Raw genomic sequence first — 16989 nt, forward strand, 5'->3', positions numbered from 1 at the left:
CATAACAAGTGACCCATGTAGGGTTCTCCTTTAGCAGCTGTAGCCAGTCAGCAGCCTGTCCATGTTGTCCACCCTCACACACACACACACACACTAACAGCAGGCCATGTAGGAGGAGAACAGGGTGAAGGACACAGCACCTCCACACTGTTATTCCCCGTGAGTTCAGCCCAACACCACCTATGTAATATAGATGTGGGGGGTGAACAGAGTGAAGACACTGAGAATGGGTTGTTTTATATGTTCTTCACAGAAAATGAGCAAAGAATGAGGAATCTGAGGTTGAAGCAATAATAAGTCGCCTCAGTTTTTCTTTTGGTAAACATTGAAAATGGGTTCCACTGACCTGAACACCACACAAGGGTTAAATAGGCATCGTTATTCAATTTGAAAATCCTTAAACAGTGTTCAGTTTCGCTCTAAAGGTTTTTTTTATAAGGCATCATCACTAAGCAGTTTTATAGCATAACTTAGCATGTCGCTGCTGTCGGACCAAAACCTCGTCTCTCTATTTTTGGAGATTTTTTCAGCTTTTGACATAATTTGAAAACGCCTGTTACCCTTTACATTGTGTGTACATTTCCTGATGAATGGACCAAAAGAAACGGCTCTAAAAAAAATTCTGGTTCCATTGACTGACATTAAAAGTCAAGTCTGTTTTTTCCTTTCTCCTGTGAAGTTACCATTTTGGAGATACGAGTTTTTGCGGCGATGTCCATCTACAATGAAAGGGGCCGAGACTTATTGAAATATTTCATTTTCTTATATTCGAATTGTATTAAACAGGCTTTCATTTTTTTGTGAAAAAACTGACTCGCAGCGAGATACAGTTACAAAATAGTTACATGCTGTGAGTTAATATGTACTGTTTCAGTGAAAGGGGCGGAGTCTTACTGTACAATTTAATTAAGCAGTGCTCAGCTGAATTCAGTTTTAGGCTTTAATACACTCAATATCAGTGTGTGTGTGTGTGTGTGTGTGTGTGGGTGGGTGGGTGTCACTTTGCTAACTGACCACAGCGACAGGCCCAAACGTATCTTAACTGTCAAATTCCAACGAAAGGGCTGGAGTCTCATTTACATACTTAATCTTCCTCAACTTGAATTTCAAGTTCATTTCAATTTTATTCAAATTTATTTCTGCAGTGCTTTTCTACATGACAGTCTGGAGGACAGAGATAAACTCACACAGGTCCATCTACCGTGATCTGTTCTTTTTCAAGTCATTCTAATTAGTTTGTTTTTGTGGTGAATATGCATCCATCCATCCATCCATCCATCCATCCATCCATCCATCCATTTTCTAAGCCGCTTCCCCCTCAGGGTCACAGGTGTGGTGAATATGATTTTTAATATTAACACTACCAACACAGACACACAATACACACACAAACACGACAAAACCTGCTGTCCTCTGTTGTTTTTCTGTTACTGTCAGTGGTTTTGTATTGCATGTCATCATAATTACTTTGGCAGTTCTGCATGTGAGAGGCTGCCAATAAAGCCAACTGAGCTGAACTGAGACAGAGAGAGAGAGAGAGAGAGAGAGAGAGACAGAGAGAGAGAGAGAGAGAGAGACTGAGTGAGAGAAAGAAAGGGACAGACAGAGAGACATAGAGAGACAGAGAGAGAGAGAGAGACAGAGCGAGAGAGAGAGAGACAGAGAGAGAGAGAGAGAGAGAGAGAGACTGAGTGAGAGAAAGAAAGGGACAGATAGAGAGACATAGAGAGACAGAGAGAGAGAGAGAAAGGGAAAGTCAGAGGGAGAGAAGCGAAAAAGCAAGAGAGGGAAAAGTGAAAATAGAATGAAAAAAGAGAGAAGATAGAAAGGAAAGATAAAGATAGTAAGGGGGAGAGAGAATAGCGTGAGAGGGGAAAAAAGAAAGAGAGGGAACAGAGAAAGGGTAGAGAGAAGAGGGAGACAGAGAGAAAGAGACAGAGAGGGACGAGAGGATAAAGAGAGACAGAGAGAGAATAGAGAGACAGAGTAAATAGAAGAGAAGAGAAAAGAAGAAAAGAGAAGAGAGAGAGTGAGGGAGAGGATAAAGTGAAGATAAGACAGAGAAGCAAGAGAAAAGAAAAGAAGGGGAGAGCGCATAGAGAGAGACAAAGAAAGAATAGAGAGGGAGACAGAGAGAGACAGAGAGGGACAAGAGGATAAAGGGAAAGAGAGAATACAGAGATAAAGAAAGACAGAGAAAAATGGGGAGAGAGAGACAGAGAGAAGAGAGAGGGAGAGAGAAGAGAAGAAGAGAGCGAGAGAGAGGAGAGAGAGCGAGAGAAAAAGAAACAGAGCGAGGGGAGAGAGGATAGAGAGAGCGAAAGAGAGACAGGGTGAAAGAAAGAGCACACAGATGGATTTTGGCACCCATGTGTCTCCGTTAAACCGGGGCGTGACTGACAGGCAGTGCGGAGCCCAAAACCCACCGTGTTTAATAGATTCATTTCAGCATCATTTTCCCACGATGTCAAAGCGACACTGCTGAGAGACGAAGCTCAAAATCCAAACACAAGGTGAGAAATGAACAAAACTGGGACCTGAAATATCTCAAACTGATACAGCAGCACCAGAGGGGGGGGGCAGAGAGAGAGAGAGAGAGAGAGAGAGAGAGAGAGAGAGAGGGAAAGAAACAGAGACAGAAAGAGAGAGAGAGAGAGGAAGAGAGAGAGACAGAGAGAGGGAAAGAAACAGAGACAGAAAGAGAGAGAGAGAGAGAGAGAGAGAGAGAGAGAGAGAGAGAGAGAGAGAGAGAGAGAGAGAGAGAGAGCGAGAGAGAGACAGAGAGAGAGAGAGAGAGAGGAAGAGAGAGAGAGAGAGACAGAGAGAAAGAGACAGAGAGAGAGACAGAGAGAGCGAGAGAGAGCCAGAGAGAGAGGGAGAGAGAGGAAAAGAGACAGAGAGAGAGAGAGGAAAGAGAGAGAGAGAGAGAGGGAGAGAAAGGGAAAGACACAGAGAGAGAGAGGTAGGGAGAGAGAGAGAGAGAGAGATGGAGAGAGAGAGAGGAAGAGAGAGAGAGAGAGACAGAGAGAGAGACAGAGAGAGCGAGAGAGAGACAGAGAGAGAGAGAGAGAGAGGAAGAGAGAGAGAGAGAGACAGAGAGAGAGAAAGAGACAGAGAGAGACAGAGAGAGCGAGAGAGAGACAGAGAGAGAGGGAGAGAGAGGAAAAGAGACAGAGAGAGAGAGAGGAAAGAGAGAGAGAGAGAGAGAGAGAGAGAGAGGGAGAGAAAGGGAAAGACACAGAGAGAGAGAGGTAGGGAGAGAGGGGGAGAGAGAGGGAAAGAAACAGAGAGAGAGGGGGGGAAGGAAAAGAGACAGAGAGAGAGAGGGAGAGAGAGAGAGAGAGAAAGAGACAGAGAGAGAGGGAGAGAGATGGAACGAGACAGAGAGAGAGGGAAAGAGACAGAGAGAGAGAGGGAGAGAGAGAGGGGCGGAGAAAGGGAAAGAGACAGAGAGAGAGAGAGGGAAAGAGACAGAGAGAGAGAGGGAAAGAGACAGAGAGAGAGAGAGAGGGAAAGAGAGACAGAGAGAGAGAGGAAGAGAGGAAGAGAGAGAGAAAGAGAGAGACAGAGAGAGAGACAGAGAGAAAGGGAGAGAGAGGGAAAGAGACAGAGAGAGAGAGAGGGAAAGAGAGAGAGGGGGGAGGGAAAGAGACAGAGAGAGAGAAAGAGACAGAGAGAGAGACAGAGAGAAAGGGAGAGAGAGGGAAAGAGACAGAGAGAGAGAGGGAAAGAGAGAAAGAGGGGAGAAGGGAAGACACAGAGAGAGAGAAAGAGAAAGAGAGAGAGAGGGAAAGAGACAGAGAGAGAGAAAGAGAGAGAGAGAGAGGGAAAGAGACAGAGAGAGAGGGAAAGAGAGACAGAGAGAGAGAGAGGGAGAGAAAAGGAAAGAGACAGAGAGAGAGGGAGAGAAAGGGAAAGAGACAGAGAGAGAGAAAGAGAGAGAGAGACAGAGAGAGAGAGAGATGGAGAGAGAGGGAATGAGACAGCAAGAGAGAGATAGGAAGAGGGAGGGAGGGAGAGAGAGAGAAAGAGACAGACAGAGAGAGAGACAGAGAGAGTGAGAGAGAGAGAGGAAGGGAGAGAGAGGGAGAGAGGGAAAGAGACAGAGGGAGAGAGGGAAAGAGACAGAGAGAGAGGAAGAGGGAGAGAGAAAGTTTGTGGACACCTGCTCATCACAACATTGGCACCAAAATTAATCGGTTTGTCCACCTTTGCTGAGGTTTGGGAAGGCTTTACACTAAATATTGCAACATTGCAGTGAGGACTTTCTTGCATTCAGCCATGAGAGCATGCCAGGTATTGATGTTGGATGGAGCTCCATCACTCCAGAGAACGCTGTTCCACTGCTCCACAGCCTAGTAGTGGGGGGCCTTCATACCCCTGTACAGTGTCATAATGTAGTGCTGCACAGGTAAATTCTAGCCCCCAAAGGTACAGCATGGTCCTTAATGTCCAACTGTGAACCTTAAATTAATTTTAAAGTCAATTCAGAACAGTCAATTCAGAACAGTCAACTCAGAAGTCAATTCTGAACTGTCCATTCAGAACAGTCAATTCAGAACTGTCAATTCAGAACTGTCAATTCAGAACAGTCAACTCAGAACTGTCAACTCAGAACTGTCAATTCAGAACAGTCAATTCAGAGCAGTCAATTCTGAACTGTCCATTCAGAACAGTCAATTCAGAACAGTCCATTCAGAACTGTCAATTCAGAACAGTCAACTCAGAACTGTCAATTCAGAACAGCCAACTCAGAACTGTCAACTCAGAACTGTCAATTCAGAACAGTCAATTCAGAACTGTCAATTCAGAACTGTCAACTCAGAACTGTCAATTCAGAACTGTCAATTCAGAACAGTCAACTCAGAACAGTCAATTCTGAACTATCCATTCAGAACAGTCAATTCAGAACTGTCAATTCAGAACTGTCAATTCAGAACAGTCAACTCAGAACTGTCCATTCAGAACAGTCAACTCAGAACTGTCAATTCAGAGCAGTCAATTCAGAACAGTCAATTCAGAACAGTCAATTCTGAACTGTCCATTCAGAACAGTCAATTCAGAACTGTCAATTCAGAACTGTCAATTCAGAACAGTCAACTCAGAACTGTCCATTCAGAACAGTCAACTCAGAACTGTCAATTCAGAACAGTCAATTCAGAACTGTCAATTCAGAACTGTCAACTCAGAACAGTCAATTCAGAACAGTCAATTCAGAACAGTCAATTCAGAACAGTCAACTCAGAACAGTCAACTCAGAACTGTCAACTCAGAACTGTCAATTCAGAACAGTCCATTCAGAACTGTCAATTCAGAACAGTCAACTCAGAACTGTCAATTCAGAACAGTCAACTCAGAACAGTCAACTCAGAACTGTCAATTCAGAACAGTCAATTCAGAACTGTCAATTCAGAACTGTCAACTCAGAACTGTCAATTCAGAACAGTCAATTCAGAACAGTCTATTCAGAACTGTCAATTCAGAACAGTCAACTCAGAAGTCAATTCAGAACTGTCCATTCAGAACAGTCAATTCAGAACTGTCCATTCAGAACAGTCAATTCAGAACAGTCAACTCAGAACTGTCAATTCAGAACAGTCAACTCAGAACTGTCACTTCAGAACAGTCAACTCAGAACTGTCCATTCAGAACAGTCAATTCAGAACAGTCAACTCAGAACTGTCAATTCAGAACAGTCAACTCAGAACAGTCAATTCAGAACAGTCAATTCAGAACAGTCAACTCAGAACAGTCAATTCAGAACAGTCAATTCAGAACAGTCAACTCAGAACTGTCACTTCAGAACTGTCAATTCAGAACAGTCAATTCAGAACAGTCAATTCAGAACAGTCAACTCAGAACAGTCAATTCAGAACAGTCAATTCAGAACAGTCAACTCAGAACAGTCAATTCAGAACAGTCAACTCAGAACTGTCAATTCAGAACAGTCAACTCAGAACAGTCAATTCAGAACAGTCAACTCAGAACTGTCAATTCAGAACAGTCAACTCAGAACAGTCAATTCAGAACTGACAGTCATATATGTGAGTAAAGCACTGTTTAAAACTCCAGGAGTGCACAGCTGTGTGCAAAAGTTTAAACATCCCTGATGACATGGTATTGTCCTGCTTATTTTAGTGCACAATTTCTTTAGCAGTAATTGCTCTCCGTAGAGGATGTGTTAACATACTGTCAACTGAGAAAATCAACAAAATATGCTATTTGAACATAGATGGCAACTTTTGCACACGACTGAATTATTAAAATCTGAAATAAATATATAAATAGAAAATTATATCTGGTGATGTTATTGGTTAGTGACATTTTTTGCCCCCTAAAATTGGTATCAGTATCAGCCACAAAATGTTCATATCGGTCAAGCCCCAATATGTACTGACTGATTAATAGACTGTGATGAACAGATAGATATTAATAAGGTCATAGCAATAAACCTTCTTTAGGGTGAGTTGACTAGAGACCAGAGCAAGGACAATAGAGATGTGTGTGTGTGTTTGTGGCCCAGGTTTATGCCACATTGTGGGGACCAAAACCTGTTCATACACACATGGTGTGGGGATGTCTTCCTTGTGGTGGGCCCCACAGTCTAATCATTACGTTTTTAGGTGAAGGTAAGGTTAGGATTAGAGTTAGGCTCAGGGTTAGGCTAGTAGTAATTCTGGTTAAGGTTTGAGTAAGTCTCCAAAAAATGAATGGATGTCTATATAAGGACCCCACAGTTCACGGAAACAAAATGTCTGTGTGTGTGTGTGTGTGTGTGTGTGTGTGTGTGTGAGAGAGAGTGCGTGTGTGAGTCAGTGGAGTCTGAAGGCTCCCAGTGGGTTTAGTGCTGTGTTCAGGCTGTGGTCCGGCAGGCAGGCTGAGGGGAGCTCAGCTGGGACGGTTTGAGCAGCACTGAAGAAACCTCATCAAAACCCTCATACAATATTAATACAGCTCACACAGAGAGAGAGAGAGAGAGAGAGAGAGAGAGGGCAGTAGAAGGGGAGGAGGAGAGGGGAAGAAGAGAGAGAGAAATAGAGGGGGGAGAGGGATGGAGAGAGAAGGCAAGAGAGGGGGAGGGAGTAAAAGAGAAAATGACAAAGAGAGAGTGGAAAAATGACCGATAGAGAGAAAGAAAAAAGAAGACAGAAAGACAGAAGGATGGCATAGCTAAGAAGAGACAAAAAGGAGGGCAGGAGAAAGAGAGAAGAAGAATGACAGATAGATATGGAAGAGGAAGAGGAGCGTGGGACAGACAGACAGAAAAAAGACAGGGTGATGATGGAGAAAGAGAAGAAAGAACGAGACGGAGAAAGGGAAAAGAACTAGATAAGGACGATGATAAAAGAAGGACAAAGCATGAAGAATGACAGAACAAAGAAAGAAAAAGATGTGGGGAAGGAGATGGAGAGGAGGGAAAAAGACAGGATGAAGAAGTAGAGAGAAAAAGAGAATATGGAGAAACAGAGCAAAAGAGAAGAAAGGGAAACATGGAGGAAGAGATGGAGAGAGCGAGAACTAGATGTGGAGGAAGAGATGGAGAGAAAACAGAAAAAGAGTAAGAGATAAGAGTGAGAGATAAGGACAGAAAGAAAAAAGAGATAAACGGATATGGAGAAAGAGAAGAAAGAGAGAACAAAGAAGGAGATGGGGAGAAGAAGGAGGAAAAAAGACAGAACGAAGAAGGACAGAGAAAAGGAGATACAGAGAAACAAAGCGCAAGAGAGAAGAAAGAGAAACGTGGAGGAAGAGATGGAGAGAAAAGAGAAAAAGACAGAGAGAGAGGAAAAAGAGAAACAGATAGGGAGTATGAGATGAACAGAGATATAAGAGCAGAAAGAAGAGAGAGAAAAACTGATATGGAAAAAGACAGACAGAGGAAGAAGAAAGGGTATCGAACACAGAGAGGTGGACGGAGAGAGAAGAAGGAGGGAAGTGGATACTGAGAAAGGTGGAGAGAAAGAGAGAGAAAGGAAGAAGAAAGAGGGAGAGAGTGAATGATGATGTAGACAGATTGAGAGCGAGAAGGCAGGGTAATGAATGGGCGGGTGGGCGAGCGAGCGAGTGAGCGAGTGAGTGGGGGGGGGTAGGTTGGCGGGGTGAAAGGGTGACACTCCGTAATTGGGGGGAAATGTGTGTGACGGTGGGAGGAAACCATTATTGGCAGGTGGAACAAAAATGTTCGCATCCCTGAAATAATGAAGAGAGGGGGAGGAGAGGAGGAGCGCTAAACGACAATGACCACGAACGACAGGAAGAAAAAAAACACAGCACTTCAGAGGGAGAAAACAAATTGGCTTGTTCTCACTTAATGGCAATTGCCTTTGAATAAAATGGTGGGTCTTTTTTTAGTTAAATCACTGCAATTTGGAGTCAGGAATAGCAGCAGTGTGTGTGTGTGTGTGTGTGTGTGTGGTTGTGTGTGTGTGTGTGTGTGTGTGTGTGTGTGTGTGTGTGAGTGGACCGTATGCTCGGTGTGTGTTTCTGGCAGCCAAGTCGGCGGCCCAACAGTTGTCTGTTGCAGGTTGTTTACATGGGCCGAGCCAAGGCCTGGAACAATGGAGGATTTGTTAAAAGGATGATGTCCTGCTCCCTGCGTCCAAACACACACTGGCACGCCAAGGACACACTCTCAGTAGACCAGCTGCGCACACACACGCTCTCACACGCGCTCACACACACAGTTGAGATGTAAAATGAGTCTGAACGTGAAGATTCCACTGCATTTTGGAACATTTTAGTCAAATATTACAGTAGATTAAGAAGATATTCAATAACTAATGCATTGCAGATGCATTTAACAGGCCGTTATGAGCAGAAAGCACACATCTGAAGATATCAGTGAAAAAAAGGCGAAACCAATCCGAAGCTATAAAGCTGCTTTAACAGTAAACGCTACAAAATCACTGCTTTCAAGTACATTAACATCAATGCACTGCAAAGAATGGTATCTCATCAAGTGAAATGATCTTAAATTTTGTCAATATATCTAACGTTTCCCATGTCGAGACGGTTGGATGGTTGTGCACTTATTAGGAGATTATGTACTTTATTTCTAGACATTTTTGACTTGTTTTAGGTCATTTTTTAAAAAGTTAAATGATCTCACTAAACTGGCAGATAATTTGCAGTACAGTGAGATAATTTTACTTGATAACATTTCTTAAAACAAGTAAAAAAAAAGTCTAAAAATAAGAAAAATAATCTCAAATTAATCTTACAACAATCTCAACCAGAGAAATATTAGATTTATTGACTGTATTTAAGATCATTTTACTTGACGAGGTAGCATTTTTTGCAGGGTGGGATGCACAGCTCAGAAAACGGAAAACCTTTGCACGATGCACTCCAGCCAAGTCTCAGCGTGGCCAATAGGAGAGCAGTAGGCACGTCTGATTGTTTCAACATGGATGAAAGGCCAACTTTTGTGCCCAACTTGTGAGTGCATAGCATCATTTAATGGCCCTCTATTCAATCTTCATGCCCGGTGAAACCCACTGCTTATTATTAGGGATTGTACAGTGGCAGGCAGCAGACATGGGAACAAGTCAATGAAGTTGCAAGGAACAATTAAGTCTCGAGTCTTTATACTCAAGTCTGAGTCAATATAGTGGAGTCTCAATTCAAGTCCTGAGTCAGTACAGGTGAGTCAAAGGGCAATAGTCCTAATCTTCGAGTCCTGAACAAGTCAGTCTGCGTACTTCAGCTAAATTAAAGGCCACAACACTGAATAATGGTAACAGTACTACAGCCTTGTTCTGACAGCATGTTAGCAGTGTACAGCTGTATATTCATTTTTATCAACTAAAAAAATAGAACGTCCATGGTACACAGATAACCACACTCTTAAAAATGATGGTTCTTCAATGGTTCCTTAGGAAAGAAAATGGTTCTATAAAGAACCATAAACATTCAAAGAACCCTTTGTATTATTAAAGGGTTCTGTGCACCATGAAAGCGTTCTTAAGAATGTGCTGTAGATGGTTGTCACGATGTTAATCTCGTAACAATAGAAGAACCCTCTTAGAACCACTTTCTTTTCTAAAGAACCCTTGAAGAAACATCATTTTTGAAGAGTGCATGACAGACATGCTGGTATACGACAAGAAACCAAAAGGACCGAGCTGAACAAAGTTTACAGAAAAGACAGCCAAATGTATGCAAGTATGAAGTTGCAGCAGCTTTTTATTCAAATTTTCTGTTCCACCTTAAATGGCGCAGCTGTTACTTTCCAGCGACTTAACTGCTGTACCACTCAAGGAGGAACAACAAATTCCAACATGAAGCTGGCAAATAAGAAGTCAACTTCAGCCTCGTGGTGAACGTTGTGCTTGATTTACCTGAAGAACTGTTAAAAACTGTCCAACAGAGACGCTGTGATTCTTTTGTTTTGCTACCATGAGGAAAACGGTCAGTTCGCCTGGTGATTTTCTCCAGTAAGAGTGGAGTTGAAGTGCTGGCCGAGGGCGTTTTGATGCTATAGATGCTTCCCTTGCTTCCAGCTCACGGAGGCAAACTTGAGCTCTAAACACTTCGCTTGTCTTCCGAAATAAAACAAACCAAGCATGAACACAGTGACAGACATCTGACGACGCTGCTGTATATTCGATTTACAGCAGGAAACGAATCCATACACATGAAAAGTAGCCGACTGTGTTGCCGTCAGACTCTCCACGTTTCTTCCACTTTGTGTCTCGAGTCTTTCCGAGTCTTAAGGCTGAAGTCCGAGTCTGGGTCCGAGTCACTAGTGTTCGGTCAGAGTCGAGTCCAAGTCAAATGACTTGAATCCACACCTCTGGCAGGCAGTACAAAAAACCTAAAACTAAAGTTTGTTCGAGCTGCTTCTTCTTGCTGCATATAACCCCCATTATAAGAGGCTATCAATTAACATAAGAGGGTCAGATTTCCTTGATGAGCAGACGTCTGATAGTTTGCTGTAAATATGGCTCTTTTGTTGATTCTCCCCAAATGTGTCGATCTAAATCTATCGTACATTTCTCATCAGCATTCGCATCCAGTAACCCCTCCCCCCAGCCCTGCCAGCCAAAACCATGGTTTTTCAGACGCTCCACTGGGTATTTTGTTCTGGCATCAGGCCTCACGCCACGTTCAACATAAAAAAAGCTTAATAAAACTATCCAGGGTTCGAATTGTGGCAGAGGTCTTTGGGGCCCCCTGGCAGACTTGGTGACCGATGTATTGATGCATACTGTTTTTCCCAATAGATTTTCACAAGTATTTTATCAAGTGCCCTCCACAAATATTGGCACCCCTGGTAATCATGAGCAAAACGAGCTGTTAAAAATATTCTTAATTACTTATGCTGATCTTTGATCTTCCATTCATAATTTTGGCAAAAAGGCTAACCTTTAACTAAGGTATAATTACTGAAAGAAAAAAAAACATGAAGCATATCATGAAATATTTTGTTGGCACCCCTAAAAATTCTTAAAAGGAAAATGTAACTGATGTATACTCATAATTAATGATTTTAAGTTCACCTGAGCGATTAGTAACACTTAAAATGGACAGCCATCATTTCCTGTTTCACTGGGAAATATACACTATATTTCTAAAAGTGTTCACTCACGCATCCAAATCACTGAATTCAGGTGTTCCAATCACTTCCGTGGCCACAGGTGTATAAAGCCGAGCCCCTAGTCCTGCAGACTGCTTCTACAGACATTAGTGAAAGAATGGGTCGCTCTCAGGAGCTCAGTGAATTCCAGCATGGTACCGTGATCGGACACCACCTGTGCAACAAGTCCAGTCGTGAAATTTCCTCACTACTAAATATTCTACAGTCAACTGTCAGTGGGATTATGGCAAAGTGGAAGCGATTGGGAACGACAGCAACTCAGCCACAAAGTGATCCGCCACGTAAAATGACAGAGAGGGGTCAGCGGATGCTGAGGGGCATAGTGCACAGAGGTCACCGACTTTCTGCAGAGTCAATCGCTACAGACCTCCAAACTTCATGTGGCCTTCAGATCAGCTCAAGAACAGCACAGAGAGCTTCATGGAATGGGTTTCCATGGCCGAGCAGCTGCATCCAAGCCTTACATCACCAAGCGCAATGCAAAGCGTGGAATGCAGTGGAGTAAAGCGCAGCCACTGGACTCTAGAGCAGTGGAGACGTGTTCTCTGGATTGAACAATCACACTTCTCCATCTGGCAATCTGATGGACCAGTCTGGGTTTGCCGGCTGCCAGCAGAACAGTATTTGTCTGACTGCACTGTGCCAAGTGTAAAGTTTGGTAGAGGGGGATTATGGTGTGGGGTTGTTTTTCAGGATTTGGGCTTGGCCCCTTAGGATGAGTGAAAGAAACTCTTAATGCTTCAGCACCAAGAGATTTTGGACAATTTCATGCTCCCAACTTTGTGGGAACAGTTTGGGGACGGCCCCTTTCTGTTCCAACATGACTGCGCACCAGTGCACAAAACAAGGTCCATAAAGACATGGATGAGCGAGTTTGGTGTGGAAGAACTTGACTGGCCTGCACAGAGTCCTGACCTCAAGCCGATAGAACACCTTTGGTATGAATTAGAGGGGAGACTGTGAGCCAGGCCTTCTCTTCCAACATCACTGTCTGACCTCACAAATGTGCTTCTGGAAGAACGGTCAAAAATTCCCTTAACTACACTCCTTGTGTGTGTCTCCATGTGGAAAGCCTTCCCAGAAGAGCTGAAACTGTTATAGCTGCAAAGGGTGTGCCGACATCATATTAAACCCTCTGGATTAAGAATGGGATCTCACTCAAGTTCATATGTGTGTGAAGGCAGACAAGCGAATACTTGTCAATATAGTGTATATGAGGTGACACACAAATTCCCTCAGACATCCATCACTGTGGGAAAGACCAGATACTACAGCAATGATGTGCAACAAAAGGCCGTTGAGCTGCACAAATCAAGAAAATAGCTAAACAGTCTAAATGCCCATTTCCACTATCAGGGCTGTAATTAGGAAGCTTAAAACAACTTGAGATGTGAAGAATCTGTTGGGAAGAGGACGTATTTATACACTGACCCCACACACAGGGAGTAGGATGGTTCAAGTGGACAAGGAATCTTTAAGGATCACATACAGTGTCAGAACGTCTCCCAAGCTACAATCAAACACTTCCTATATAACCACAAGTTGTTTACAGGGGTTGCCAGGAAAAAGCCTCTGCTGTTAAGGACCAACAAACCTAAGTGCCTACAGTTTGCCAAATTTTACTTGAACTTTCAGTGGGACCGTGTTCTCCGGTCAGATGACTAAAATAGAGCGTTTTGGTAACAAACACTGGAGGTGAGTTTACTGTAGACATAAAGACAGTACCTCATTCCCACTATGTAGTATGGTGGTGGATCTGTGATACTGTGGGGCTGAAGTGTTTATGACTGACTGAAGAAACCATACTTGCTTGCCAAAGGGGTTAAACACGGTGAAAACGAAGGCGCGATCTAGACTTGAGTCACTGCGGTATCTCTAGTTAAAATCAACCATTATAATGTTCAATCAAGTGTCCGCTTAATAAATTGTTTTGATTGTCTATATTATTCTATGTATTCAATGTCTTTTTAAACAGGATGCTGAATCGTACCAAGATGACAAATCATTGACAAATTTGAGATTTTGTTATACATCGAATCATGTCCTAAATAATCAAACCGCTGCTGTCGGAACAAAATCCTCTATCCCCGTTTTTGTCGTTTTACAGTTTTTCCATAATTTGAAAATGCCCTTTGGCCTTTACGTTGTGTGTGAATCACATCATGAAAGGACAAACAGAAATGGCCCAAAATTACTTGGAAAAATGTCTGGTCCCATTGATTTCCATTAAACGTAGAATATGTTTTTCCCTTCTCCTGTAAAGTTACCATCTTGGAGAAAACGAGGTTTTGTTCTGACAACAGGAAAGTGTGAGGTCAGAGATTTATATCCCTAGTGCACAAATACATGCACACACATACACACAAAAAGCATCCACGCAGACAGAAATGCAGACAGACAGAGATGAGCACAAACCCATCCACATGCTCCATCTATCCACCCATCAATAAATACCTCCAAAGAGCAGCAAAAGTCTGGAACCCATCACTGCCTGAAAGCAATGATCAATTCCATTTAAATAAGTGAGTCTGAATATGATTCTCTAAGGACTGTTCAGACACATACATTAATACAGTATTGATCCTGAAACCAGTTTATCTGTCCAGTGTTTCTGACAGAAAGATGCTGTAACATTAGAAAAAAATACAAAGAAAAACACTAAAAACTGACACGATTAAGTCAGTACAGTTATGAATATGATGGTTATTAGAATACAATTTCTTTTTTCTTAATAACTGACTTCCTTAATTCAGTGGACCATTTAAAATGAAGCAAAACACAACTAATAATTATCAATAACGATCAGTATCCAAAGATATGGAAAAATATGTAATACTTCAGACAGCATGGATTGGCTTAGAAGCGCTCTACCCGTGCTGTCATTGGTGATAGCAGCACAGCCTTTTCACAATAACTGTATCATTCCACTGAGAACTGGTTGCTAAGTAACGACTCATTTTACCTTGACGCTAACCAGGTTTCTACTTTAGCACGTACAAAAAGGAAACCAACACATTTGATCATTTCTACAGGATAATATTTGACCTGTAGTCTGTTTAGTCATATTCTGGAGGAGATGAACCACATCACATCCCCAACCTATTCCAAAGCTTTTCAGTCAGCAGCTGTGACGGAATTAGCCAGAAGCAAATAGGGCTTATGTGAAATGCTTTACAGACTGACTGGAACAAAATCACAAGCAGGTTCGTCTGGCAAATACTGCAAAATCTGAGCTGAACCTGATATTGACACCATTTCACGACTCTTTTTGTGGTGGAGGGAATTGCCGGTGTGAAGCACATCTGATACAATGTTCTGGGTTTCTTTGCTTTACTTTTTTATTCATTTTGCAGAACTGTATAAAAGCAAGAGAACACTTGTGCGTTATCGCAAGCAAGATTTTTGGCCATATCGATCACACGCACACACCCCTGCGCTCACACAGGGATAGCTGAAAATGTCTAATATAAACAATCTTGGCTTTGTAAGTATTGTCTGAGGAAGATGAAGGCGGAAGATGCTTCTAAACAAAGCAACACAGCGGCTGGCCGCTTCCGCTCACACATGAGGGCTTTGCAGAAAGAAAAGAACAAAGAAAAGTCCAATAGGTGAGCCGTAGTTGTGTCTGCGTGTGCAGAATGTGGTTTCAGAAAAACTCCACATCCGTCACGCCACCAGCTGAAAACCCTCACACCAGCAAAGCACACCAAGCACACAATTCTCAGAAACACCATCTCGCATACACACTTGCAAGCATTCACACGTAGATTAGATTCACACCCACACACAGCTGCAGTCAGTATGGATGCAACTTTACAATAAAATACAGTAAATATAGTTTACATTAGATGTTGTCACATAAACATCAGTGAAGTCAGGTACTGATTTTGGAGGAATAGTTCTGGGTCTCCAACTCATCCCAAAGGTATTGGATGGGGCTACATCACTCCAGAGAATGCAGTTCCACAGCACAATGCTGAGGGGCTTTATACCCCTTTAACAGACCTCTAAACATATACCAATGTGTACTGCTCTAGAGCGTCCCATTCGTCCCATATAAAACATGTTCTATTATACTTTTATTGATCATACAAGGAACGCTGGGATAGATAGGCTATCACCCCCCCCAAACATCATCTGTTTGCCCCTCTGTGAAGAACAAGCCTGGGGGTTTGTATGCTAATGACCACAGCTCTCATTGGCTCACTGTTTAATGCAGAAACATTGTAATTCTAATGATGTTAACTGAGTGTTACTCTCAGCCACAGATAGAGTGATAAGTACTGTCTATACAGTCTCTCGTGGGAAAGGTGATGCACACCAGACGCTTCGCATTGCCTTTCTATACAGTAACATGTCATAATCTGGGCTGGACATATTTGAAGGCAGACTGTTATGCATACAACTCTACTTTAATACGATGTGCTTGGCAAAGAAACTTCAGTGAATTATGAAAATGTATAAGCTCCTGTGTCCCACAGAGTTTTTAATAACCACTGCTTCACCCTTTTTTCCTCATTTCTGTATTTTAACAGTTATGTTAATGCCGTTTGCTATCCAGTGTCGACCAGAAAAGGATGGGTTCCCCTTTTGAGTTCCTCCCGAGGTGTCTTCCTCTCACTCTTAGGGAGTTTTCCTGGCCAATGTCACCACTGGCGACACTCATGGGGGCTCAGATTTGTCTGTAAAGCTGCTTTGTGACAACACCTATTGTAAAAAGCGCTATACACTGATCAGGCATAACATTCTGACCACCTCCTTGTTTCTACGCTCTGCCCATTTTATCAGCTCCTCTTACTCTACAGGAGCTCTTTGTAGTTCTACAGTTACAGACTGTAGTCCATCTGTTTCTCTGATACTTTGTTACCCTGTTCTTCAGTGGTCAGGACCCCCATGGACCCTCACAGAGCAGGTACTATTTGGGTGTTGGATCATTCTCAGCACTGCAGTAACACTGATGTGGTGGTGGTGTGTTAGTGTATGTTGAACTGGTACAAGTGGTGCTGCTGGACACCAGTGTGCATCCTGTGACCACTGATGCAGGACTGCAGGATGACCAACACAAACTGTGCAGCAGCAGATGAGCTGTCGTCTCTGACTTTACATCTACAAAGTGGACTGACAAGGTAGGAGTGTCTAATAGAGTGGACAGTGAGTGGACACAGTGTTTAAAAACTCCAGCATATGGTCATAATGTTACGCCTGATCAGTGTATAAATACACTGTGATTTGATTTGACTTTAGAACCAGCAGAGGGACAACAAAAATACATTCACCCGTGTTTATCATATCAGTATTACTAACAGTGCCTCTTTTTATAGCGGCATCAGTTTAATCAAAATTAATTACTGGGGAGGATTATAGAACAGACTGTGACCTGAAGAATCATT

General features: G+C 42.8%; 1 protein-coding gene across 2 annotated transcripts in view; it reads right to left on the minus strand.

The window, feature by feature from the left end:
• Positions 1-16989, minus strand: part of plxnb3 (plexin B3) — a 152827-nt gene that overhangs the window by 92804 nt on the left and 43034 nt on the right. The gene's annotated exons all lie outside the window — the stretch shown is intronic.

The sequence above is a fragment of the Pygocentrus nattereri genome, chromosome 28 (assembly GCF_015220715.1).
Source record: "Pygocentrus nattereri isolate fPygNat1 chromosome 28, fPygNat1.pri, whole genome shotgun sequence".
Classification (NCBI taxonomy): Eukaryota; Metazoa; Chordata; class Actinopteri; order Characiformes; family Serrasalmidae; genus Pygocentrus; species Pygocentrus nattereri.